Source organism: Muntiacus reevesi, chromosome 12, assembly GCF_963930625.1.
Source record: "Muntiacus reevesi chromosome 12, mMunRee1.1, whole genome shotgun sequence".
Lineage (NCBI taxonomy): Eukaryota > Metazoa > Chordata > Mammalia > Artiodactyla > Cervidae > Muntiacus > Muntiacus reevesi.
In genome coordinates, this window is record NC_089260.1 from 15,980,982 (window position 1) to 16,008,425 (window position 27,444).

The 27,444-nt window shown below is 35.3% G+C and overlaps 1 protein-coding gene and 1 pseudogene across 3 annotated transcripts in view; both read left to right on the forward strand.

Moving 5' to 3' along the window:
- Positions 1-27,444, forward strand: part of VPS13B (vacuolar protein sorting 13 homolog B) — a 763,389-nt gene that overhangs the window by 231,620 nt on the left and 504,325 nt on the right. The window lies entirely within an intron of this gene.
- Positions 16,172-16,631, forward strand: LOC136145191 (interferon-induced transmembrane protein 3 pseudogene; annotated as a pseudogene).

The window sequence follows — 27,444 nt, forward strand, 5'->3', positions numbered from 1 at the left end:
TTATTTTGTTAATATATAAGATATCCTGACCTGGTTTTAAAGTAAATAATGGGTTCTAACTTACTAAAAGGCTTTCCTGGTGAAAGTATTCATCCAACAAAAATTTGAATACTTCTCTCTATCACGTACTGCTTTAAGTATTGAGAAAGATGATTTCACACACACACACACACACACACGAATGAGGAGTTGTTGAACCTCACAGAAGTAACCTTTGCTTGATTATGACATTTTTATTTTAGCAGATAATTGTGTTTTTTCTTAGAGAATTAAATGTTTTATATAGTGTTATCTAAATTATAAGAAGCCTTTCTTCAAATGTGAAAATTACATCTTATCTGATATTTACTACTGAAGAGATGGAATTCTGAAATACTGTGAAAGTATTTTTAAAAATATAGTAGAGTTGTGCAGAACTCAGTTATAGATAAATAGCAATAAAGAAAAGAAAAAATGCATCACAGGAAGATGGCAAGTACTTAAATTAAAATGTGGTGGGACTATTAATTTGTGCAAAATTTCCAGAAATCAGTTTAGCAGAACTTATTAAGGACTTTAAAAGTGGTTATCAGTCATAATTCTACTTTAAAGACTGTATCATTAATGAGTAATCCCAGATGCACTTAAAGACTTGTATTTAAAATGTAAACATAATCATATCAGCTTACTTATAATAATCACAAATTTTCCTTGCTATCCAATAGTAGGGAAATTATAAAGATAAATTTAAAGAAGAGCATCTTTGAAATCAAGCAATAGAAAATGTATATCATAGAAAAATGTTTATAAAAGCTTATGTGGAAAAATGTTAAACCTGCATATAATAAAATTTGAGTTTTTAAAAATTTCTCTTAACATATGTATGTACATACATATTTACATATATTCGATAAATTAATTTTTAATAATGATTATCAGTGTTTGATGGGATTGTGAGTCATTTCCCATTAATATTTATATTCATAGGAAGAGTGGTATTTTCTGCAAATGGTATGCTTAAATATTTCTTTTTTAAAATGCTTATTTTCAACTATTTTATGGATTATTATGGTTATCTTGCTCACAAATAAGCATTCTTGCACATTAATTCATATATAGTCTTTTATATTTAAGTAGAATTTTACTTTGAAAACAACATGTGTGTCCTAAAATCCAGAGTTTACAGCTTAGTTTTTATAGATACTTCAGGGGGTGTTAGTGTATAGCTGAATAAAATAGCAGATTTTAAGAGGGCATAATTTCCATTTCTCCTTAAATAGTTTCAGTCTTATGATTAAAATGTTTAAAATGATTTTATTTTCCTGTAACTTGTTTTGTATTTATAAAGTGTCTTCCTATTCAGCTATCTGGGATCATTATACACAAAAACGCTTCAGTGAAATTTGATTTAAACGTGCACTTATGACTTAGCTCTTTGAATATTTGAATGGTTAGGATATTTGAATACACATGTGAATATTTGAATATATAAGATCAAAGAATTGTCATAGTTAAAATTCAAGGCCTACTCAATAAATTTCTTCTTAAACTCACAGTGAAGTTGAAATACTCTTAAGTTTTTAGTGAAAACTAGTAGAAATAAGTACTCTAAAAACAGTACTTTAATGGCGGAATAAATAAAAAAATCTTCATATCTATAATTGTTCTGTTTCAGGTAAAAGTAGACTTATGCAGATAGAATACTAAAAAGATACTTTTAGAGAGACAGTTAAAGATATTCACTGGCATTTCAAGGACGTTAGAGGCTGATGACAATGTTTCTTTTTGTTGTTTTACTGTCATTTCCAAATAGTTTGTTATTCTTCATTGAAGCATTATTTGTGATTATTAGACATGATTAAGTTTACTTCTGGGCTTCCCGGGTGGCTTAGTGTTAAAAGAATTCACCTGCCACTGTAAGGAATGCAGAAGAGGTGGGTTTTAATCCCTGGGTCGAGAAGATTCTCTGGAATAGGAAATGGCAAACCACTCCACTATTCTTGCCTGGGAAATCCCATAGACAGAGGAGCCTGGTGAGCTACAGTTCATGGGGTTGCAGAGTCAGACACGACTGGTAATTTTCTGAAGTTATGAGTTCTAATTGATGAAAGGCAGATAGAGCTTGGTGAACTGTCTTTGGGGAAAAGGGGAATTGATGGGCCTGAAACTTTCTAGTATGTCACTAGTATGAAACTTTCTAGCAGTCACTGAATGGAGAGGAAAGAGGGAAGGAAGAGTAGACAAGAGTCAGCAACCAGTTATTAGGTAAGAGTTTAAAAAATTGATTTTATATTCTTAAATCATTAATTATCAGTTATCCTAAAGTAAGATTTTGTTATAATCAGTAATGCAGGGTAGAAGAATACATTTTTTAAAAATATATTTTATTTAAAAAAATATATATATATATTTTATGAAGTATAGTTGACTTACAGTGTTTGAGGTGCACAACAAGGTGATTTGGTTATACATATATTATTTTTGAAATGATTTTCCATCATAGTTTATTACAAGATACTGCCTGTAGTTCCTTATACTATAGAGTAAACCTTTGTTGCTTGTTGCATATCTGTTTTTTAATTTGAAATGTAGCATTCTATTTATACTAAATCAAGCAAGTGGAATCAAAATGTAATATTTTATAGTTAGGCAAACATTTATAAGTTTTCTGAAATATACATATTATACATATTTATATATAAGTTTTAGTACTACACTTGATAAAGGATTGAGAAAGAACAACAACAACAAAAAGAGATGGAGAAATTGGAGAACATAAGCTAAATGAAATGGGAGCACTGAAAATGAAATAGAAAAAGTGAAACAAACTAGATAAAAGATCATCATATAGCCTTTTTTTTTTTGCTCATTAGAAACATATCTGGAGCTCTGGAAGAGAAAAAAAAGCAATACCTGAGCATTTGTAGAAGAATACATATGTTTTAATGAGGAGAGATTTTCCAGGTAATTTCTAGTCCAGAAGAAATGCATAAAGCAAGCCTGTCATATAGATGGTCAGATGTCATCAGAGTCAAGCAGCTAGGGAGTGGAAGAGTTAAAGGTGACTCTTCTTGTCTGGTGTTCTTTTTATTATATAATTTAAACAATCAGGTATGCATTTACTTTGTGCACAAAACTTGGGATCCAAAGTTGAAAAAACTCTTTTACTTTTTATTGAGCTTATACTTCATGAGGGACACTTACAGGTAAGCAGTTAATTAAAAGGTGGTTTAAACATTGCTATAAAAGAAGGCGTAGCAAGGGAAACTGTTTACCTATGCCTGGAGCTTAGGAAAGCTTTCATGGAATCAGTCATGTGCAAGGTGAGACATTGATTATGAGCTGGAGGAGAAAAAAAAATGGGTCAGGTTTGGGGAAACTGCAGTTAAGTTCTGTGTCAGCTTGAAATGGAAGGGGGAGCGTGATAAGAATTAATGCCTGTTGAGATCAGCAAGCTACCTCAGGTTGTGAAAAACCTTGGAAGTCATTGTAAAGATTTTGGATTGAGGGCCATACGGAGCATTTGAAAGTTTTTATCATCATCTTTATGCTTTAGAAATCAACATAGGTAGTAGTATGGATGATGGTAAAAGACAGGAAGCAGGGACAGTAAGAGAATGTTGCAGTGAAAAAACTGATACTGTCAATAGAAAATCACAAATTTATGGGATTGTAATGTGTTGGAATCAGCAGGAGTTGATGGATCATTGAATATGATGGCCAAGGGAAAGGGTATAGTAGGCCAGTATCCTGTGTCTGGTTTAAAAAGCTGGAGAGCTCGGTACATGGTACAGTGCCTGTTGCTAAGATGAGGTCCAAAGGAATGAGAATCAGATCTGTTTTTTGATGATAGAGACATTTGGTCTGCAGGGCGGGAGATGTAAGAGACCCAGGTTCAATCCTTGGGTTGGAAAGATTGATCCCTGGGGTAGGAAATGGTAACCTACTCCAGTATTCTTGTCTGGAGAATTCCATGGAGAGCAGAACCTGGCAGACTACAGTCCTTGGAATCGCAAAGAGTCAGACACTACTGAGTGAATAACACGTGCGTACGTGTGCGCATGCACACACGCACGCACACACACACACACACACAGACATTTGGTATTTATAGTAATATTTTTCTGGTTCTTCTCATGCACCAGGTATTTCAGTAAGCATTTTAAGTAGAACCAAAGCAGTCCATCTCTAGAACGCATACACTTACCCATTACACCAAGAGCAAAGAGTAGGGAAGAATGCAGATCCCCCAAAATTGATTAGTCAGCTCATTTCATTCTGCTTAATTTCATGTATTGGCTGTTAGCTGCATGCATGAAACTGCTAAAGGGTGGTATAAAAATGTATTCAATACTAGTCCCCATTGAGTAATATACCCATATAGCTAATTCTAGAAAACAAGCTTAACAGATACTATAATTGATTGGGAGAAAACTACATCTATGTGAAAATAGATGGCAGAGATTAATTTGAATGGGAAGGGGGAGGATTGGATGATAATAGGAAAGTTTTTTCAAGGATAGATACTGAAACCTGTAATGATAGAAGATTACATGTGAGTTGAAAATTCTTACTGTTTAAACATTGCAAATACTTTCAGTTTCTGACATTGTTTTACTTTAAATGTTTGGTAATTATTATGAGTCGGCTTCCCCAGTGGCTCAGGGAACTGCCTGCCAATGCAGGAGATGTGGGTTTGATCCTTGGGTCGGGAAGATTCCCTGGAAAAGGTAATGGCAACCCACTCCAGTATTCTTGCCTGGAAAACCCTGTGGACAGAGGAACCTGGCAGGCTACAGTTCATGGGGGTCACAAAAAGAGATGGACTTGACTTAGTGATGGAACGACAATTTTTATGAGTGCAAATCCATATTTTTATAAAGTATAAAAGTATATTTTTGTTAAAGTTTAATTATTTAAAAGTGTATGGTATATATTTATGGTAATGGAGTTTTTCTTCTAAAGTGTTTCAGGATATTCAGATAACTATAATCAAAATTGTATTTAAGATTTTCAAATTTTACAGTGTGATTATACAACATAAAATATTTGTAGTACTTGCTATTACTGCTTTTGTTTTCTAAGACACTTTAAAAATTGAGTATTTGGATCATTAGATTGTATTTAGCTTATATGGCCTTGCTTGAAGTTAATTGTTAATATTAAGTAGAACTTGACTTTTAGTTTTGGAAAAAGAAGTAGCAGAAGTTAATAAATATTTTAACTGTATGCATTGTTAACAAGCCATAGCATTAGTAAGCCTCAGTCAGCCTGTGAAAGGGATGACTTAACACAACTGTTGATGCATTTGGAGTGAAACATCTTTATCAAGTTAATACAAGAAGCAGTGATACCCTACTTGAATTACTCATTTATAATAGCTGAACAGCAGCCTGCATGTGGACTTTGAAATCCTGGGAAAATAAGATGCCTGCATATATCCAAATGTTGAAAGCCTTTACTCTCAGCAGCTGGAAAATGTTGTGTTCTGTGGTCATCTGCTAGGTTTTTGGTTTTCAGGGAGATGTGATCAGTGTAGTTACTGACCAGCTTTATTTATTACTTTTAATGATGATAGCCTCTGATGTCAACCTCTGAAGTTTGTAACTTAAAAGATTGTGCTTAAATACAGTGTATTTAAAATTTACAGAAATCTAACACATAGATGATTTTACTTTGCTCAAGCTTATCACATATACTCCTATTACAAAATATGTTAAATATTTTAGATGACATGATAGGTATTACTTGTCTACTTTAAATGGAGCCTACAGTGTTTTTGTCTCCATGATTCACAAAATATGCTCTACGTATTGCTGTTCCGGTTAAGTTTTATATATTAGATCTATTCATGTGCAAAATTTTTATATATTTGCTAAAATGCAGGTTGTGGTTCTATTTTAAGTCAGAACTACTTATAAACAAAGCAGCTAACTATTTGTACTTCTTATTTGTCATCTTTTTACTACCATCTGATGTCTAGTCAGGAAAAGAATTTTAGAAAACATGAAATGATAAAGGATAGGCTAAGACAAGATTGTTTTATGAAGGAAGAAATGGATCTGTAACTTTGAAGCTGTTACTTGCATTTTAACTGTGGAACCATATCTTTGTATAAATTACATGATATCACTTTGATTGTGTCTTAATCCATTACGTGATTGCAACACCAGGCACTGAATAGTTTTCTGTGGATTGTCCACTATATAGAGACATCCCTTTAAAGAGGTCATCGTTCATGTCATAAACCAACTGTATTTGCTAATTAACATTATTTTTATTATTTATTTCAGGATTTTAGACAGAGGACAGTAAAATTATCATTCTTACAAACTTAGCATGTTATGACAGTATCAGACAGATGCAAGTAAAATTAAGGAAGGTACCATGTGACTGGTTAATAAGCTATAGATAATATTGATGTTGCCATGTTTGACAAGTTTCTTTTTTTAAGTTGGTCTGTTAAAAATATTTCTCACCCTTAAAAAGTGTTTATATAAGATATCATCCTCATTGACTAACAATTGATGATCCTATATTTACAGGTATTATGCCAGTGACATAATGAGAAAATTTTACACATACTCATAGTAAATATCGTTATATTGGTATTAAAAAAAAATCAATCTGTAGTTAATGTGAGCTAAGTAGTTGGCTTTGCTTTTTTTATTTTAATTCATTAATTTTTGGCTGTGGTCATCATTGCTGCAGGGTGGCTTTCTCTAGTCATGGGGAGAAGGGCCTCCTCTCCGTTGTGGTTAGCAGGTTTCTCATTGCTGTGACTTCTCTTGTTGCAGAGCACGGGCTCTAGAACTGCTTGGGCTTTAGTAGTTGCAGCCCACGAACTTAGTTGCTTCATGGCATGTGGGATCTTCCCAGGCCAGGGATCTGAACCCATGTCCCTTGCATTGGCAGGCGGATTCTTAACCACTGGACCACCAGGGAGCTCTTGCTCTGCTCTGTTTAAGACATGCTTCTGTGACTGTATCCTGCTTGTCTGGAAGGAGCACATGCCTCAAAGAAAAGTTTTATCTACAAAATCAGTGTTGTTTGTTTTCCTGAATCTTTGAATCTTCTTTTTAAACCTATCTTGATATCTTTCTCGGTGGCTGTTTTTTATTTAGAACCCTTTTGACAAATCTGTATTTGTGTGCATATGTGTGTTTAGTCAAAGGTGAGCAGTTATTTGTTTTTTTTGTGTGTGTGTGTATGTTTTTTGCTTTTGACACACTGCACAGCATGCAGGATCTTAGTTCCCTGACTAGGGATCAGACCTGTACTCCCTGCATTGGAAGTGCAGAATCTTAATCATTGGACCACCGGGAAAGTCCCAGGAGGGAGCAGTTTGGCAATGCTGCCCCCTGCATATCAGTTCATGTACTGTTGTTTGTTTCCTATGCCTTTCTCTTATCTCCAGTTCCGAAGTAGTTCTTAGGCTTTATCTTTGGTAATACTTAAGTGTATAACACATGCAGCATTAATTTGTTCTTTGATAAATAGTAGGTTACTTATTCAAAATAATTTTGTGTCAACATTTGAAAAATAACCTGTCAGTTTAGGAAAAAAAACTTATAAGCAAAGTGTTGGTTGTAGAGTAAATACTGAAATAGTATGCAACTGGAGCATGGTAAGGTTGCTGTGTGGGTTGTCTTCTGTATTCTAAAAAATAAAACAAAAGCACTCTTTGAAATCCATTTAGATCTTCCTTGACTCAATGAATGGTAGCTTGAATTTGTTGCTATACCCCCTGATCGGTCTGTGACCAACTGTAATATTTGTTTGGCTAAAAATACAGTATAGGTTTCCAGATCATTATTGGTTTGTTTCTACCAGTCTTGTTAATTACGAAAGGGCTTTTGCTGGGAAATATGATGGGTTCTCTTCTGTGTTCTCTTACTTATATTCCTTTTACTTTACTTACCTATTTAAGAGAGATTGCCTGTGTTATTCTAGAGCTAGGTTCCAGTCTCAGCTGTGTCTTTATTGGGTGTTTATCACTCATGCAGGGCCTTCTAGATTTTTTTTTCTACACTAAGACTGCTATCCAGTCATCATTCGGGGGTTTCAAGATAATGAATTTTCTGTCTATTACTAGACTCACTTGGCCATTACTTTATTCTCTACAGCCGGGTTACTAGGGCAATCTCTAGTAATCTGTAGTAATCCATAGGACTTCAGATTATCATATCAATATTGATATTTTAATGCTGAATACCAGTAAAATATGCTAATTAACATTATGAAAAGGTCTGTCTTTGTTGTTTGAAACCAGTTGAGAAAGAGAAGACATAAAGCATCATTATTTTGCAAAATCGATGCTAGAGACCGTGGCCCCAAATTTCTAACAAGGTGCAGATTACCCCGTAATTCATACTATGTTTTAACTTTATAACTATATGTTTTTTCCTATAATGATGCCACCATTTGAGGTGGCATTAAGAATGAAGCCTGTTTCAGGTATTTTAAAGGCTAGTGCATTCCAGGATCAGTGAATCCAAAAGCGAAATTCCAGTAGTCGTAGGATTTTGAAGCAGCTGCAGAATTCTGTGCAGAGCTCCACATGCCATGGATCTTTAGAGTGCTCGTTTCTTGTTTGCGACCACTTTAGTGCTGGGTGTGTCTCAGTGCCTGAAAAGAAATTTATACTACAGATATCTCACTAAGGAGAGCTGCTTTCCCATTTATACTCAAATCTACTTATTTGTGGTCTGTCTGTAATTCTCTACAGCTTCTGAATAAATTTTGATGTTTCCATGATCCTAATTTATTAGAGTAATTTATGACAACATAAATGATAGATTGTATAGTAGTTAAAAGTGTGGACTTTGAAATCAGACTGATTCCTGACCCTGTTGCATACCATCTCTGTGATTGTGAGCAAGTTTTTGGATTCTTCAGTAACTTTGTTTTCTCATTGGTAATATGGAGATGGTAATAGTGTCCGTGTTACAGGGTTATGACAAGATTAAGTGATTTCATGTGGGGAAACTATTTTAGAGTAAGATTTGTCACATACAAACCTCAGTAGTTATCATTGTCATGTAAAAATTTGTGACTAGAATTCCCCAAACAGAAATAAACTAGTATTTATTTCCTAGTTAATCAGAAATTACTTTCCTGTGAAAGCATATTTAGGTATAAGAAAGAAAATTTTAATTAAGTTCAGTTTTTTTTGTGTGTGTGTGTGTGTGTAATACAACTTTGTATCCTGTGTGTAAAATGAATTGATTGTATGTGTCTAGCATTAGATAATTCTAATCATATCTGTAAAGATAACTCTTAAATTTATGCTGCTCCCTACTGTTTGGAGTACCAACATTTTCCCTGATCAGTAGATGAATTTTTGGTTATCTGTGAAACATTTTCTCTTGAATAGTTCACAAGCACATTATACTCAGCCCTTCCAAGTTAAATTCACCGTTTTACTCCAACCCTGCACCTTAACCAGTGAATGGTAGTATTACCAGTCCAGTCAGAAACCTAGTAATTGCCCTAAACTTTTCCCTTCCTTCATTTCCCATGTTTCCTATTTGGGCAGTAATCAGTTTCTCAAGACTTTTCTATCAAACCTTTTTGTAAGACAGATCTGATCCTTTCCCTTCTTTTTGAAATACCCTTCAGTGACTTTCTCATATCTTTCTGGATAAAGGACAGACTTCTTAACCAAATATACAAATTTGTTCTTAGGTAATGTTTTCACTACACTGTGTGGAGCTATTTTGAATTCCATGAACATGCCATTCTCCCTTACTGTCTTCATTTGTGGGTACAGCTTTCAGGGCATAGGAAGCTCCCTGGTTTGCTCCTCTTACTCTACAGTTAAAGCATTACTACCATTAAAAATCCATTCCCAGGTTTACCTTCCGAGACAAGTCAGGTGCCCTTTCATGTTTGCTTTCCTCCACCCCCACATTCTGTAACCCCTTGTGAAATTTCGTTAAACTATTTATCAAAAACTATGATGATTAATTTTTGTCAGCAGTTTCCATTGAATTATAATAGCTCAAATACAAGGGCTGTTTCTTAATATCTGTGAATGCTTAGTGCTTAGTTTTAGGAAAATGGTTAGTGGTCAATAAAAGTTTGTTGAATTAATAACTGAATTTGAGAATAAAGTCCTTGGTAACATTTACATGGTAAACCTGTCTTTAATGGAAGATAATGAGAATTAATTCCTAGTAATTATTCTCAGGAGGCAAAAATGGACTGAACTCCATGCTTTTGCCCGTTTGACATTAGTCATTCTGTTAGTTTCTTTGTCTTATTTATTTACCACTTTGGCTGTAACTATTTGGTGTTACCTTTTTTCTTGTTAATACTAGTCACTCTGTCAAAAAGTATCTTTCATCTACTTATAATTCACAACTTTTATTTAATGTTTATTTTTGTTTTATTAGATGACCAGAAGTACACATTTCCCCGATAGTTTACATATTTATTATCATAAATGTGAAGTGGGTTCATTGAGCTATTTAAGGGAGTCTGACAAATTGGTTAGGAGGGCTTGCCCTTGGAGGGCATGAAACATGGATCTGTTATTCACAGGATCAGAAGTCAGAGAACTGTGTGGCCAGGGTAAATTTATGTCAGTTAGGGAGTTTTTCCTGAGAGTGGATAAGAGACTAAGAATCTGCGTGCACGGAGGTCAGCACTACGGGGATAGGAGGTAAAAGTGATAGCTCAAGTGCCAGAAAGGCCAGCATGGTCGGGGTTTATGTGTCTTAATTATTATTTCGGGGTATCTGGCTTTTAAGTGCAAGGAGAATGCTGTTTGAAGGAGACTGGTTGTGAGTAGCAGTGAATTCCCATTAGAAGTTGTAAAGCGTGTAAATAATGGAGCACCTGGACTCTGAAAGTGGGATACCATTTATGTTTATTGTGCTGACACTACTAGGTACAAAACTGTGTATTGTTGAGTATGAATATGAGTAACCTAGTTCAGCCTAGACTAATGTTGATACCTGTTTAGTGAACATATCTGAGTGGTTTTCTTTTCTTTTTTTTTTCTGAGTGGTTTTCTGTGCCCTTGGTGGAACAAATTAAACTTTCACTGGTTGAGTGCTTATACCCACACGGTGTAGTGTGGGAGGATTATCAGCTAGTTTGTCTTATTGGCTTTTTGGCAGCAGAAAACTGTTAAACTGAGTTTTCCCATGGAAGAAGTATCTTTCTTGAAATCCCACAACTTTTACTAAAAAAATTTATGAAGTGGGATGACAGTAAATTATTGAAGAATCATCAAAGCAAGTATGTTATTAATTGTCAATTTATTGACTTCATCCACTGAGCCAGTTTAAAGAAAAGGGAGGGTGGGTTAGATTTCAAGCTACACTTTGAATGCTGTGTGAGGTCTGTCTGAGATATTTTGGTTAGGCTGTGATTAATTAACTCAATTAAACAAGTACATGAGTCAAAGTACACTCTCTTAAGGATCTATCAAGTTGGTAATAATGGGTTCAGTACTGATAAAATTGTGAATCTAAATCTGATTAGCATTGAAAGGCACACACAAATTCACTTGTCACTGTTCTTCTGTGATAAAAAAATGGCAATAATTTAGGGTTTCATGTACGTTTTCAGTATCTTTATATGTGTATATACATACATATATATGTATCCTTATGTGTGTGTGTGTGTGTGTGTGTGTGTGTATGTTGTATATAGTAAAGAATCTGACTGTAATGCAAGAGACCCAGTTTTGATCCCTGGGTCGGAAAGATCCCCTGGAGAAGGGAGTGGCTACCCACTCCAGTATCTTGCCTGGAGAATCCCGTGGACAGAGGAACCTGGCTGGCTACAGTCTATGGGGTTGCGAAGAGTCGGACACGACTGAGTGACTTTCACATATGCTTATTTAACTTCAGAGATAATGGGATTAAGCTCTAAACTTCCTTTTTAATTGTGTTTTAAAATATTAACTTTTCAGTTAGTTGTGTTCTTTTAAAAACTGTTACAGATCACTGTACTTGGGCTTTGTAGCTTATGTAGTTAATATAATTTTACCGACAGGTGTAAAAACAAAGAGAGGTTTGAGACCTCCCTTCTTATTGTAAATACTCCTTAAGAAAGAGGTGCTTTCAGTATGATGATTGTTTTAAAATAGAAATGTTTTCCTTATCGTTAAAAAAAAAAGCTGCTTTCAGTTTGTGAAGAGGAAACTGTAATTCCCTAACTAGAACTTTTTTTCTTCTTTGAAAAGAAATCTCTGAATTTTGAGATAGTTCCTTTTGTTCTGTTTCCTAAGTATAATTTTGTTTTTATTAATTCTGAAAGCATCTGTGTGCTATCTCATTGATTATTAGTTTTGTAATTTTTCATATTTTAGCATCTATGAAATTAGGAGTCCTTGTATAGTTAATGATAGCTGACAGTTGCTCATGGCCTGAGTTGAGGTCAAAGGCTGTCAGATAAATTATCTGCTTGCTTCTGCTGGGCAGAAGTTGCAGGGCACTGCAACTTGTGAGAACCACAAGTTAAATTATCTGCTTGTGAATTTTCTGTACTTTCTTGATAGTGTGAGTCCATACTGCAAAATCTGTATGAATATCAGTTCATGGTTCAGATTCCCTAAGGTTTGTATTTGTCGGAGATCTGTTTGAAAATTGTCCCAGATCTGGCAGTTTCCTAGTGCTGTACCTTGCAAGATTATTTAGTGAGCAGCCCTTGATCTGAAATTTAGTAAAAGGTCTAGAGAAGCTGGGCCATTCAATTATTATTTAACCAGTGGCATCCCATTCTTATTTTTGAGGTAAGAGATATTGGAGAATTTGTTTACTATTAATAAAGATTTGCAATAGGGCAAGAATTATTCAATTTATTCTTTTAAGTTTTATCATGAATTTAGGTGTATGCACCAAAGTCCTCTCTCTAAAGTCCATAACTAGTAGAGGATATCTGTTTCCTGTAGATTAATATATATTTCCAAACAACTATTTGTACTTTGTGTTAGAAACGTAGGGGGTCCTTGGCAAACCTTAATTCACAGTTAACATTTTAAACCTTGACTTAAAAAATAAATTCAAATAGTAAGCCAGTTCCATTGTATGCTTTCTCTAATTTACTACCTCTGCAAACTGAGCATTCTTTTTGTGAATTTTTATATTGGATGGGAGTAATGTTTGCACCTCTATACTCAATAAAAATTTATTGTGAGTAGGAAGCATTTATACAGTGGTGGATTGATTTTCAGTTCATGATATACTGTATTGAACAGAAATACTGTGGAATTACCATTCTATGAATAGGCAGTCTTTGAACACATACTGGGAAATATGGTAAATGAAAGAGGGAGACTGATAAACACATCCCACTGATAAAATATAGCTGCTGTATGGTGCTTTTATTGAGCTATTCTTGTCCTACCCAGATCTTATTTTAGAACAGAGAAAATAGTAAGCATGTTTAAATGATAGAATAAGGTATTTTAGTTCAATACAAGAAAACATTCTGCCATTGAGAATAACTTGTGTGAAAGTCTTCATGAGTAGAGGTGAATCTTATAATTAAGATGGTTTCAATTGTATTATTTTTAGGCCAAGGATATGGAAGCATAGTTAGTATCATTGTTAGGGGCATAATGATAGTAGTGGTTCTCAGCACCGAAATCTCATGCTCCTTTTGATAACATGTATTTTCTGATGCCTCTTTACTATGTTGATATGAAATTCATAGTTAAGGTACGTTTTTAAGCTGATAGCTTATGGAGAAATCAATATAATGCCATAGTTGTAGGAATGGGAAAATAAGAGGAAAGTAATTTATTCAGTAGTTAAGAGTGTAACTAGGCTAGAAAGCACGAAATGCTAAGGTTAAGACACTTAGCCTGCCACATGTGTTACATCAGTGCAGTTACATACTTTGCTGGCCTGTATGTTGATAAATTGCTAGTGCAAGTAGTCAACGGGATAGCCATGGGTGAAGTGATTTTTCTGAAATGGTAAAACACTTCTTGGTCAAATTCTCAATGATTCATAATTTTTCTTTTGTATTCCTGGTGGTTAAATTATTGGACCTTTCAGATTCATTAATGTAAAAGAGATTCTAGGTTTAAATAATTATGACTAGATTTTTTTCACTCACATGAATGTCAGGATACTTTAAAATTGTTATGGAATGTGAGATCATTCCTTGTTGTACAAGAGACTTTTTTTTTTTTTTTTTTTTAAAGAATGCTGCTTCTATGCCGACCATACTGGGGGTAGTAAGAGACTGTTTTGACTGTTCAACAACTTTGATGTCTTGGTTGATGCAAAATGTCAGGTAGTGTCTCCTAATCATTGTGACAACCAGAAACATTAATTTCCAGAAATGCTCCTAGAGGCTGTTTATTGTTCAGTCACTAGGTGTGTCCAACTCTTTGTGATGCTGTGTGCTATAGCATGCCAGGTCTCCCTTTCCTTCACCATCTCTGGGCATTTCCCCAAGTTCATGTCCATTGAATCTGTGATGCCATCCAACCATCTCATCCTCTGTTGCCCTCTTCTCCTTCTGCCTTAATGTTTCCCAGCATCAGGCTCTTTCCAAGATTTGGCTGTTAGCATCAGGTGGCCAAAGTGTAAGAGCTTCAGCTATCAGTCCTTCCAATAAATCTTCAGGGTTGATTTCCTTTAAGATTGGCTCCTTTGATTTCCTTGCTGTCCAAGGGACTCTCCTCCAGCACCACAGTTCAGAAGCATCAATTCTTTGGCACTCTGCCTTCTTTATGGTCCAGCTCTCACATCCGTACATGAGTACTAGAAAAACCATAGCTTTGACTAGACAGACATTCATTGGCAAAGTGATGTCTTTGCTTTTTAATACACTGTCTGGGTTTGTCATAGCTTCCCTGCCAAGAAGCAAGCATCTTTTAATTTCATGACTGCAGTCACCTTCTGCAGTGATTTTAGAGCCCCAAAGGAAGAAATCTGTGACAACTTCCGTCCTTTCCCCTTTTGTTTCCCTTGAAGTAGTGGGTCTGGATTCTTTGATCTTAGTTTTTTTAAATATTGAGTTTTTAGCTGGCTTTTTCACAACCCTCATAAGGAATCTACTGAATGTGGAACAAAGATCGTGGGTTACAGATGGGAGTCACAGTCTTGGATTTGATTCTAAATCCTTCTTCTTCTTCTTCTGGACTTTGTTTTTTGGGCCAGTTAGTTAACATCTCATAGTCTCAGATCCCTTTTTAAAATACCAGGAAGATAGTATCTTACAGAGATATTAAGTGGATAAAACAATATATTTTAGGTACCTGACATGTGCTTCATGTGGGATGGGACTCTTTCCAATACTAGTCAGTCAGTTTAGTTGCTCTGTCATGTCTGACTCCTTGTGACCCCGTGGACTGCAGCACGCCAGGCTTCCCTGGCCATCACCAACTCCCAGAGCCTACTCAAACTCATGTCCATTGCATTGGTCATGCTATCCAACCATCTCATCCTCTGTCATCCCTTTCTCCTCCCGCCTTCAATCTTTTCCAGCCTCAGGGTCTTTTCTGATGAGTTGGTTTTTCGCATCAGTTGGCCAAAATATTGGAGCAATGCCAATACTAGTAGGCATTTAGTAACTGTTTGCTTACTCTTATATGTCAGACTGTATTCCAGTATTAGAGACATGTGAGGGAGGGGCAACTTATAATAGGCACTAGGGCTATCGTGTGTGTCTCTACTCTTGGGTTTTGGAACTTTGTGAATATAAGTTGAGAATGCTTGCTCTTTGGATTATAGCCTCTGGTTTCCAAGAGAGTATTAAATTAGAAATGCAGTGGTTTGCTTTCTGTGAAAGAGACCTATACGGTACATCTATCTCAGTAAGCACATTAATTTTCCAGAATACTAATGTTTTTCTTATTTATGTTGTTTTGCTAATGTCAGAGTGTTAGTGGGAGATGTGGTAAGAGGGTAAGGACTTTTGGCTCCTTGTAATCCTGATCTTTGTTACACAGATTCTTAACATATAGCATCAGTAATTTCCTTCCCATTTTCATCTTTCTTCCTGTCATTATGACCAATTGAAGTTTATACATTGTATTTTCTTAGTAAATATTTTGTAACCTTGTCCAGTTATTTGACTTGTTTATCTTTCATCTGGGTCAGTTCAAGCCATTTACTAACAAACTCCAATTGAATAGCTACTTCTGGCTATTTTAATGAGACTAATTACATTGAAAATGTCGTTAAGTGGGCGTCTGGACTACGGTTGCACCATCCCCACCATGACCCACACATCCCAGCCCTTTTTCACTGGTGCCCACAGCATGGTCCCACCAGCCTGTAAGATGCTCAAGGAGTAGCACGAGGTGGCTGCACTGGAGGCTTCCCAGAGCCCGGTGCCTGCGATGACCAACCACATCTGATTGTTGATCCGATCCGATCAACATCTGCATTGAGGCCTCCATGCTCAACCACATCGTCTAATCCCTGTTCAACAGTCTTCATGAACTGGTGCTGCTTGGGCTTCATGGCATTCACCCAGTCCGTGAAGTCTAGGGACTGGAAGATGGTGGGTGACATCACTGGGGCCTAGAGCTACGCCTTCACTGCCAAGTGCCTGAACATCTGCACCCTGATTCTGGGCCTCCTCCTGATTATCGTCCACATTATCATTTTGTCCACTCGCTCCCTGATGATTATTCAAGCCTTTACAAGCTCATAAAGGACCATGGAGGCTACTAGTCCTGCCCGCAGCCTGGGGCAGTCATCCCTTTTTCCTGCACCCTATACACGCGTCTGTTCACCATGAAATAAAATGAAGCATTTGTTTTTTAGGAAAAAAAAAAAAGGAAAGAAAATGTTAGAAGGGACCCTTGTCTTCCTTTTAAAATTGCCATACAATTTATTTAAAAGAGGAAGCATTTAATTTGTAAATGCTCTTCTACACTTTATAAAATGGTAAACTTTATGAGTATTGAAGTTCTCCTTAATGTTTATTAAAGTTTTAACTCCCCCAAATATATGATGATCATTATTAATATGAGTTTTTGAACAGTCATCATGCTTTGATGTTTATAGCATGAAAAAAAGTAAATTTTTTCTTTCTTCATTTTATTCCTTCAGGTCACCTTTGGGTCAGCACTGCTGATTCTGCAAATAAGCTTATCCTTGACCTTTAGTTACTCAGAATTTAAGTTTGGCTCTAAGCCAGTGAGTGCTTAAATCTTTAAAACTAAACAAATGTTTAGTATTTGTTGGTTTTAACCATTTGTCTTTAAACATTCAGTTACTTCCACACAAAGAGTAACTATTGCCAGTTCCAGATTCTACTATCAAATTCTAAGCATGGAGCATGCTTGTAAATTACTGAAAATGTATGTGATTAAATTCAGATTGGTTCAGATGGTTATAGGCTATTTTAAAATTCTTTTAGGCACAATTTTGCAACTCTGCTTAAATAGTTAAGGTATATAACGATATTGGGTAATGACCGTTTCTTTTTCCTGTAAAAAGTTTAAAAGTTGTTTACTTTGTTCTGTTATCACACTTATATCAGCTGAGCTTTTTATTCCTTTCTGGTGCTGTGTTGGATAATTTTTAAATTTGCATTTGGATAGCATTTATAGTTTCACTTTACTTCCAAGTAACATTTTTTTTCTTAATAAGTTTAATGGACCATTTATTTAAGTCCTGCCATACAAGGAATGTGATATGAGATATCCAACGGATTAAGACTTAGTCATAATAAATAACTTATTCAATCTCATTTCTATTTCTTTGAAACACGGGGTTTGTAGACTTCGTAGGTATCTTTTATATATGCAAGAATGAAGGTGGGACTTTCATGTTCTTAGAGTTACTGATCAAATTGTAAATTTCTAGGAAGGCGCTTTTTTTTTTGTCTTCTGTGACGCAATTGTTGTTGGAAGCCAAACAGGCTTTTCTCAGGTCTTAGGCCCTGGTTTTATTGTGGTCTCTATTTGCCTGTGTCCAAAGACTGTTTTCTCCTTTAGTTGTATCATTTTGATGAGATCCTCGATTTTTTGTTTTCTTGCTTTTGTTTTTGTGACTTTGTTCTTTTCTTAGAGCTCTTTGTTTTTGAGTGGTTTTTACTAAGAGAGTGGAGCAGAAGAACCATTTTTTTCAGTGAGATACTTGATTTCTCTACACCACTAAAATATATAAGGCTCTATTAAAATGTATTCAGTTATTAGTAAGATTAAATTATTAGATACAGGGTTTTACTAGATCGCTAATATTTTCTGGATAGCTCACCGACTCAGCGGACATGAGTTTGAGCAAACACAGGGAAGCCTGGTGTGCTGCAGTTCACGGGATCACAAAGAGTCAAACACAATTTAGCAGCTGCAACTGAACAAAAACAAGAATGTTTTCTGAGATTTGGGAGACCCAAGATTATGCTGCCTCTGTTTATGTTGTATTAGATGTACAAATGTAAATTTGCATATTAAAAAATCTAAATCTTAAAAGAACATTAGAGGAAAATGGAAGTAAATTTTTAATTTGAGAATTGGTTTTGGTTTTTGATCGTGTGAGTCTAATGTGAACAGTGATTATAGTGTTTAATTTGAGTTATTAATATTAACCAATTTTCTTTTAGATTTATTTTGCTTATGAGATTGAGAACATGAATGCTCATTTAACTTTTTTTTTTTTCCTCTCTCTCTCTTTTTTTTTTAATTAGTTGGAGGCTAATTACTTCACAACATTTCAGTGGGTTTTGTCATACATTGATATGAATCAGCCATGGAGTTACATGTATTCCCCATCCCGATCCCCCCTCCCACTTCCCTCTCCACCCAATTCCTCTGGGTCTTCCCAGTGCACCAGGCCCGAGCACTTGTCTCATGCATCCCACCTGGGCTGGTGATCTGTTTCACCATAGATAATATACATGCTGTTCTTTCGAAACATCCCTCATTTAACTTTTGAATTAAGAATTTGTTAGGAATGCGATCCATATGTCAGTGGCAAGGCTTTGTGTTTTTTTTATTGGAAGTGGAAAGCATATATATGCAAAGATTTAGCTATTGCAAGAGTCCTATGTTGGTTCCTATTCCGTTTTCTTATCTGCATTTACAAAGGAACTTGAATAAATTGAAATAGATTCAAAGAAAAGAAATAATATTTGTTATTAGGATAGTAATGAGAACATGTGAAAATCATGCAGTGATGGTTCTTAAATATTTTTGCCATAGTTCACTGATGTCTGTTATCCTCTGCACCTTATACTCACAAAGGTCATTAGCATTATCATGTGAATAATTTTTATCTGTTAAGTATAGAACAGAATCAGTGTGTGAATTACTTTCCTTTGGGAAATTAGTGTTGGACAGTGTGAATTTTACCTGCTTTCATGTCAGTTCCCTAGACTATACAGGTATTCATTATATGATTTGAATATAATCATACTTCATCTTTTCCACTCATTTTCTGGGTAGAAACAGTTTCAGACCTGAAAAAGTGGTCATCCTTTCCAGATCCTGATGATAGTTCTGAGAAAGCTGTGATGCCTGGTAGTTAATAGTTGTCTAATAAATATTTAATGAGGGAGCTTTCAGGCAATTAATTTCAACCCAGAATAGAATGTAGGTTTCAGATTTCACTGGGATTAATTTCTGTCCATTTTGGTAGTCTCAAACTAAAGTCCAGTGTAAAGAGTCTGTAGCTTGGTCAACCAGAGAGTGTAAAGATTTATTTAAGCCTGGACTGTTCTGCTTAAAGATACTTGCTTTGAAGCTTAATATCCAACATGGTTTAATATTATAATTGTCATGAGAGCCGAATACTAGCAATGACAAGGATCATCAGCTTAGAGGGTGGGTGCACAGGGTTAGCCAGTTTATATTCTCTCATTCCTGTTGAACGAAGGAGGAAAGAGTGTAGACGTATGTGTTTATGGATGTATTTCCACTTACATGTTGCCTAAAAGTGTTCCTTTCACTTTCTTTTTCCCTTTCATACTTACTGTAACTTTCTTGACTCCATGACTGCACACAGAGATAAGATCTCTTGGTTATGGTATCATCAGAGCTTGTAGAGAGCTTGAACACTAACTCTCACTTAAGTTGGCAATTTTGATCTCTACAGCAGATAGAGGGCAGGAAACTAACAAATATTGAACATTTACTGTTATCACCATTATTAAACATGTTATTATGGCTATTATGCGCTATGCTTAGTGTTTTTATCTGACATTTTTTTTAAATCAGAATAACTCAATGAAGAAAATTATTTTCTTCATGTTTACATGGAAAAAGCAAGGTTTAAGGAGATAAGACACATAGTTAACAAGTGGCAGAACCGGGAATGGACCCATGTCTCCAAAACTCTACTGCGTGTCAGATTTTCTGAAATCAGGTATCTGAATGATTGGAAATTGGTTATAATAGAGAGTCAAGTATATCTGTGTAACGATAAACACAGTTAAAAACTGAGGTTACCAATATGATTCAAGTACACTAAAATTAGTGTTTTACTCTCTCTTCCCTAAAGGTTTTAGTTCTAAATAATCAGCTTGTGTTCTGATTAGTCTTTATTGTACTCTGATGCAAATTTTACCTTTATTTGACTTGCAACCTGCTTTATAGAGTTAGTGATTTATTGGATATCTTGGAAGCAAGTGCTTGACAGGCAGTATTTTAAGGTGAAATTGCTGTGTGAGGATTTTGTTAACCTGACATTTTGTGGTTTCGCCTCATAAAACTAGCAAAGGACTCCCAGCGTGGAATGTTAATGGGGTGAAGTAATGAATGCAGGCTGGGACACCAGCAACTAGGCGTGAGCCCTCCTATAGTTCATAGCCCATGATTCTTGGGGGAGGTCTTCGGAGACGGTAGCTTTACTCAAAGATAAAAGCAGTAGGAGAGCTTTTTAACTCAGCAGTTGATCAAACTCTTTCTGAAATTTAGACTTAGAAGCCAAGCAGTGGAATGAACATGGGAAAGTAATTAAAATTAAGCAAGTGCAATCTCTCATGATAATTTTCACTTTCTCAAAGTATTGAAGTAAATAATTACTGAGTACTTATTTTCTCTAACCAAATATTAGCCTTTTTAGTCCATTCAGCTTTCAAGACTGCTTATTTCACTTGTATATCTCAATCTGTCAATAAGATAGCTAATTTAATTTTAGTTTTGTGTAGATTTTATTCCACTGGACAAAGTGATATATAGTGTTTTCTTTTCCATTTAATTTTATTTTAAAACTTGGACTCTGCAGAGTCCAAGATTTCTTAGAGTTGCCATTGGGTAAGGCTCTAGACCTGTATTTCTATATTGTATAAAAGTAACTGATTTTTTTCTGATTAGTTTGTTGGACTACTATTTAAGATTTTGTTTGAGTAAAGGATTCTGATGCTAACAAAGTTTTAAAGACTCTTGTGTAACTGCTGTAGGGAAAGAGCGCATTAGCCAGATGGTGTGGTCAGGCTCTCTTGCCCCACGTTTTGTGAATGATTATGTACTTATAATAATTCCCTGGGTTCGGAAGATCCCCTGGAGAAGGAAAAGGCTACCCACTCCAGTATTCTCGCCTGGAGAATTCCATGGAGTGACAGGCTGTAGGGGGTCACAAAGAGTCAGACAGGACTGAGTGACTTTCACATGTACTTAGAGCACTGAGCATGCACATCACAAGGTACTCGCTTGGCCACAGGCTACTTTTGTTATGTAAGCATACATAAGCTCCACCTGGGAAAGTCCTGAAGGAAGGCTGTGTTGTGTTGTGTATGGCTGCATCATGGTGGTGAGGCTGCGTTAACGGCTGTGATAGCTGGGTCAACCACCAGAGGAAAATATATAGTGTCTGCTGCTGCCGCTGCTGTGCCAGTCAGGAGAGAATAAATGTGTTTGCAGTTCCTATAGCCCCTTGAGTTTCTTCCAGCTTCCCCGCTCGCCTTGCCTACCCTGGGTTCAGCAAACGGGGTATTAATCTTAAAATGTATTTTCAAAATTTTTGTGATTGCACTTCAAGTAATAGAGCACTTGTTATATGCAGATTACCTTGAATCATGTATTCTAAAGGAGAAATGATTGTTTATAGGTTGAGGGGAACTTTTCAGATTTGTTACTTTAATCAGCTTTATAGGTTTATCTTTAGTTGCAGAGATTAGAAGGATTTTTAAAATACTTGTTTTTTATGTTTTAATACTTTTAATTGAAATGCCTTCTCCTCCCACTGGGTAAACTATTAGGTTATCTTTTAGGTAAAATCTGAGGTTTTAGTAATCGTCCTTATTTTCATTTAGGTTCTGAATATGTAAACTGGTATTGTTACTCTCAAAAGCCTAATGACATTTTAATCTGTGCTCTTCTTTACTGTTTATTGAGTTAGTCAACAGGTCTTAAGGGTTTTTTTTCTTTAAGTTTCTTTCAACTTTACCTTGCTTTTTATTCTTATTTCCCATAATTTAAACTAGATTGGCAGTGTTAATCACAGAATAGGTTGGATAGTTTGTTTTCTTTCTAATTTTGCTTCTTTCGTTCATTCTGCATTAATTGTTAACTGATTTTATCACTTGAAAACCCCACAGTGATTCTTTATTGACTATCTGGTGAAATCTGTTGTTTCTACCTTTTCAACTGCTCATGTATTATCTAACATAGTGAAAGAAGCCAGTTTAACTTTATGCCTCAGTTTTTCTTCAGAATATAACTCTAGGCTAAACGGTATTGACACTTCAGTCTACTTCTCAAAGGCAGTTTTGTAAAATTTATTGCTAAGAATAGTTATAGCAGAGTAATTCTAACCTGTTTATGTATGGTTTAGGTTAAAATCTCAATCAACATAAATCTGATATCTCAGGGGAAAGTTATGATCATGTTCTCTTAAGAGCATTATTTTACATGATTGACAAGGACCTTAGCTAAGATGTTAGTTCCTTGTAGAAAAAAGACCACTTCTGGTAGGACACGGTGTCTCAACTTTCAAGTTATCAGCCTGTTTTTCTGGGGTGGTCTTTATACAAGTGCCTATCGTTCTTATGGTACTTTCTATATTATCCCTTTGTGTCTACCTTCCAAATAGTTAATAGTTAAATAAATAGTTATTAAACTATTTAAATAGTGTAAACTATTTAAATAGTTAAATAGTGAAATCGTTCTTATGGTACTTTCTATATTATCCCTTGTGTCTACCTTCCAAATAGTTACATTACACTTGTTTCAAGGTCTTTTCTATTTCAAAGAAAATAATCTTTTTTCTTTTGGATTTTTCCCCCTCATTAAATTATATGTTGCCCATAGGAAATGACTTTGGGGACTGTTCTCCATGTTCCTATAGTGTACTTTAATGATTGGGTTACTTATCTTTTCCACTAATTTTATTGAAAGAAAAAGTATATCTTAATCATCATCTTTCCTTTTCATCTGTTCTCTACTGGATTCCCTTCTGTGCATCTGTGTATCATACCTGGAAGTATTGAGAAGATAATGTCTCAAATAATTTTCTGTCTTTTATGGTTCAGATGAGAAACCCTGGTTAAAAACACTTACATGTTCCCTGACATATATACAACAGGTACTCAGTATATATATTGAGTGACTAAACTTGTGTTATTCACTTATAAGCTTTGAGATGTATAACCTGTTTTCAGTTTACTTCTAAACTTCATGAGAGCAAAGACTGTGTCTTCTCTGATATGTGAATGTTTCCAGTTGTTGAGTAAATAAATAGTTTGTGAAAAGCTTAAATAGTTAGGAATAAGGCAGAATTTCTTCCTACCCAGTTGGTTGAAAGCAGATTCGTCTGGCAAAGTGATTTTGCTTAAAATGAAAATTTCAATTTGACAAACCAAGGTATTACTTGTAAGAGTTGAAAACAAACTTGAAATTAAAATTTTCTAATATGAAATAGATTCTGATTAGAGAATATCTAGAAAATATAATACAGTTAAATTATATACAAATAGATGCCTAAGGTTTTACTCTTCCTTGGCAAGAATCTTATAGTTACAAAGAGAAGAACACGTAGGATAAAACTCAGCTGCTTTTAGCCATGTTAGTTCAAGATAGTTAAAAAGAAGACTCGGGTGAATGCATGTTAGAAATTCATCTATTTTCAAATGGTTGTTTTGCTGAGAATAGATGGTGAGAATGATTTCATCAGCAGCCAGATTTAAAACTACATGTTGCAGTAACTGAAAGTATTTCCATAGGCCCCCATATTTGTAATTAAATTTCATGTATTTGTCTGTTACAAATGTATCATTTATCATATGTAATTTATACCAGAATTCATCAATTTTGAGTCCCCCCCCCCCCATTTTAGCATTTCTTAAAATAAGTGATCTTTTATTATTACCCTTGTTCTCAGTTGAAGTCTAGTTCCTATAAAGGGAGTTTGTTTTTGCATCTTCCAGTCATCTCAGATATCATCAACCTAAGACCACTCTATATTAGTTGTTTCTTAGGTGATGTTTGAACTTCGTTGTTAGTATGAACTCAGACTGCCTTCATAGTGTGAGTATTGTTTTGTGGTTTAAATTTTTTCCAGAGATTTTTTTCCCCTACCGTTCACTCAGAGTAAAGGGTATTTCATGAGTTTTGTTGCTTTTTCTATAAACTAAGAGGATTTATTTAAGTCTTATACTAAGATGTACTTCTAGGGTGCTTCAGCTCTACGGATGTATGAAACAATAGTATGTCATAATTGGTGGTGTTTGATAAGAAATACAGTATTGTAACCAACATAATTGGGTAAAAACAGTAGCAGTATGAAATTGAGTCAGCCCAGTTCAGTTTGAATCAATGACTAAAGAAAAATAGTTGGGATTTTTCTTTCAAGATGGAAGTTGCACTAATGGATTATTTAGCCTTAATGTATTAACTATATCTATGGTTTTGAAAAGTATTATTTTCTCAAATTTGAAATGACTTATACTTTGCAGACAGGTTTCTCTTTAGTAGCTTCAATACTTTTTTTTTTTTAACAAAATTTTAATTCTTTTTAAATTCCAAGAACCATTACCTTGAATATAAGAAACTTTTGCTAGTTTAAATTAACGTTATACTTGTACTAGATAGACAATCAGATACATTTTTACCCCCCTGTGGAATAAAAACCTCTTCTTTCATTCAATGTCGTTGGGTTGACTTCAACCACATCCCCACGTTTAAACCAGTAATTGCCATGGAATACCATGTGTTGATTAGCTTTAGTTCAGGTTCTTCAAAACCTGTACGGGGGGATGGGATGGCCATGACCAGCTTAGACCTAGAGTGGAGGTAGCATTCAATTCCGGGTTCTTGCATAAAGTTTGGGATTCTGTTCAGAAGGAAGAGAAGGGTGGCTGTTGGAGAGGAGCCAACAGCATCCTCTCTAGGGTGTAATACCTGTATAAGTCCTTTGTTTCACTCCCTTAAATATCTTGAATGAAATTACTCATTTTCAGATTGTATTAAAAGCTCTTAATTGGTAGCGACTTCTTGTGTGTGTCTCCTGCTACAGCATAATATCACTACTGAACTTCTCCACTTTGATTTTGTCCATCTTATATATGTTAAACTTCACATAAAATGAGGGAGTTGATATAAATATATTTTAAATATAAACTCATAAACTATATCTTCTCTAATAGCAATAGATCCTTGGAAGAAATAAAAAAGAACCAAAACACCAAGCTTTTTTCAGATTTTCTCAATATGCAAAAACCATATTGAGCATCTTAAAAAAAAAAAACGAAAAACTTGGTGGTTAGACTTTTTTAAGTAGGGTCTTACAGTGTGCAGTTGTCTTTTCTTAAAACATCAGGTTAACAAAATCCTTGCACACCTGTTTACTTTGTTCTAAATATTCAATAAATCATTGATTCTGTAAAGCAGGTTACAAGTCAAATAAGGTAAAATATTGCATCAGAACACTATCAAGATTAATTAGAACACAAATAAGAAGCTAAAGGCTAGATAGAGATAAGTCAGTCAGCATGCATAGGTTAAAATGTAAGTGGGACAGTCCACACTGCTTGCATCCTACATCCTGTGGCATGCAACATTTATGTCTTTTCTCTCTCCCCAACCCTAACAGGTTGCTAATTTACTACCTATATTTAACATATTCTGCAAATTCTGTTTCAGTAGCTTCTTGCTTCCTCACATATTTTATGAGTTCTACTTGTATCTCATAAGATATTTTAAAATTTACTATCCAAATGGTTAATGTTTCTTAGGAGTTTTACACATCTTATTTTCCTGGACTTATACTGTAATTTAATATTCTTGAGCACTGTAAAGGGCACCTTGCAGAAATCCTCTGTTAGTCAAGGTCTAATCAGAGAAGCAGATCACTAGAAGATACACATTTGAGGGATTTATTATAAAGACTTCTCCATAGTAAGTTTTGGGAGCTGTTTAAACAATTTGTGGGAGTTGGTCCTTCTGTGTTTTGGTGCTGTTACCCAAAGTCATCAAGGCAGAAAGTAGAAGGGAATGTTGACATGAAGTAAAGGGAAGCAAGGATTACTGGAAATTGCCCTCTCACTATTTCCTAGTTTGATGAATATAGTTATCTTGTGAGAGAATATTACATCCTTCACCTCGTAGCTCACAATGAATAATGCTCCTAGCCCAGAAGTCAGAGAAGTTGGAAGAGAAGGTTTGGCAAAAGCTGGAGTTAAGGGGCGGCTGCTGCCTGTGCCAAATAGATGAGCCAGCAGATAAGCAACAACATGCATGAGTAACAGTAACACCTTCTGAGTGTGAAAAATACATGGTTGTTGCTTCACTCCCAGTTTTCAGATCTTGCTAAAAATATCAGTGTAGCCAACATTATCTTTGAGCTATCTAGAGAAGAGAATTTTAAGAATGACTCACCTTTAATTAGGTATATAATTAGGAGGAAAAGCCCTCTTTTGAGAAGTTTAGCTTGGGATGACTTGTACGTTTTCATTCAGTTTGACTATTCTTGGATTAGAGGACTTTTCTGCATGGGCAGTGTTTTGTTTTTTTTTTCATTTATTTTTATTAGTTGGAGGCTAATTACTTTACAGTATTGTAGTGGTTTTTGCCATTCATTGACATGAATCAGCCATGGATTTAGATGTGTTCCCCATCCCGATCCCCCCTCCCGCCTCCCTCCCCATCCCATCTCTCTGGGTCTTCTCAGTGCACCAGCCCGGAACACTTGTCTCATGCATCCAACCTGGGCTGGTGATCTGTTTCACCCTTGATAGTATACTTGTTTCAATGCTCTCAGAACATCCCACCCTCGCCTTCTCCCGCAGAGTCCCAAAGTCCGTTCTGTACATCTGTGTCTCTTTTTCTGTTTTGGATATTGGGTTATCGTTACCATCTTTTAAAATTCCATATATATATGCGTTAATATACTGTATTGGTGTTTTTCTTTCTGGCTTACTTCACTCTGCATAATGGGCTCCAGTTTCATCCATCTCATTAGAACTGATTCAAATGAATTATTTGTAATGACTGAGTAATATTCCATTGTGTATATGTACCATAGCTTCCTTATCCATTCTTCTGCTGATGGACATCTAGGTTGCTTCCATGTCCTGGCAATTATAAACAGTGCTGCGTTGAAC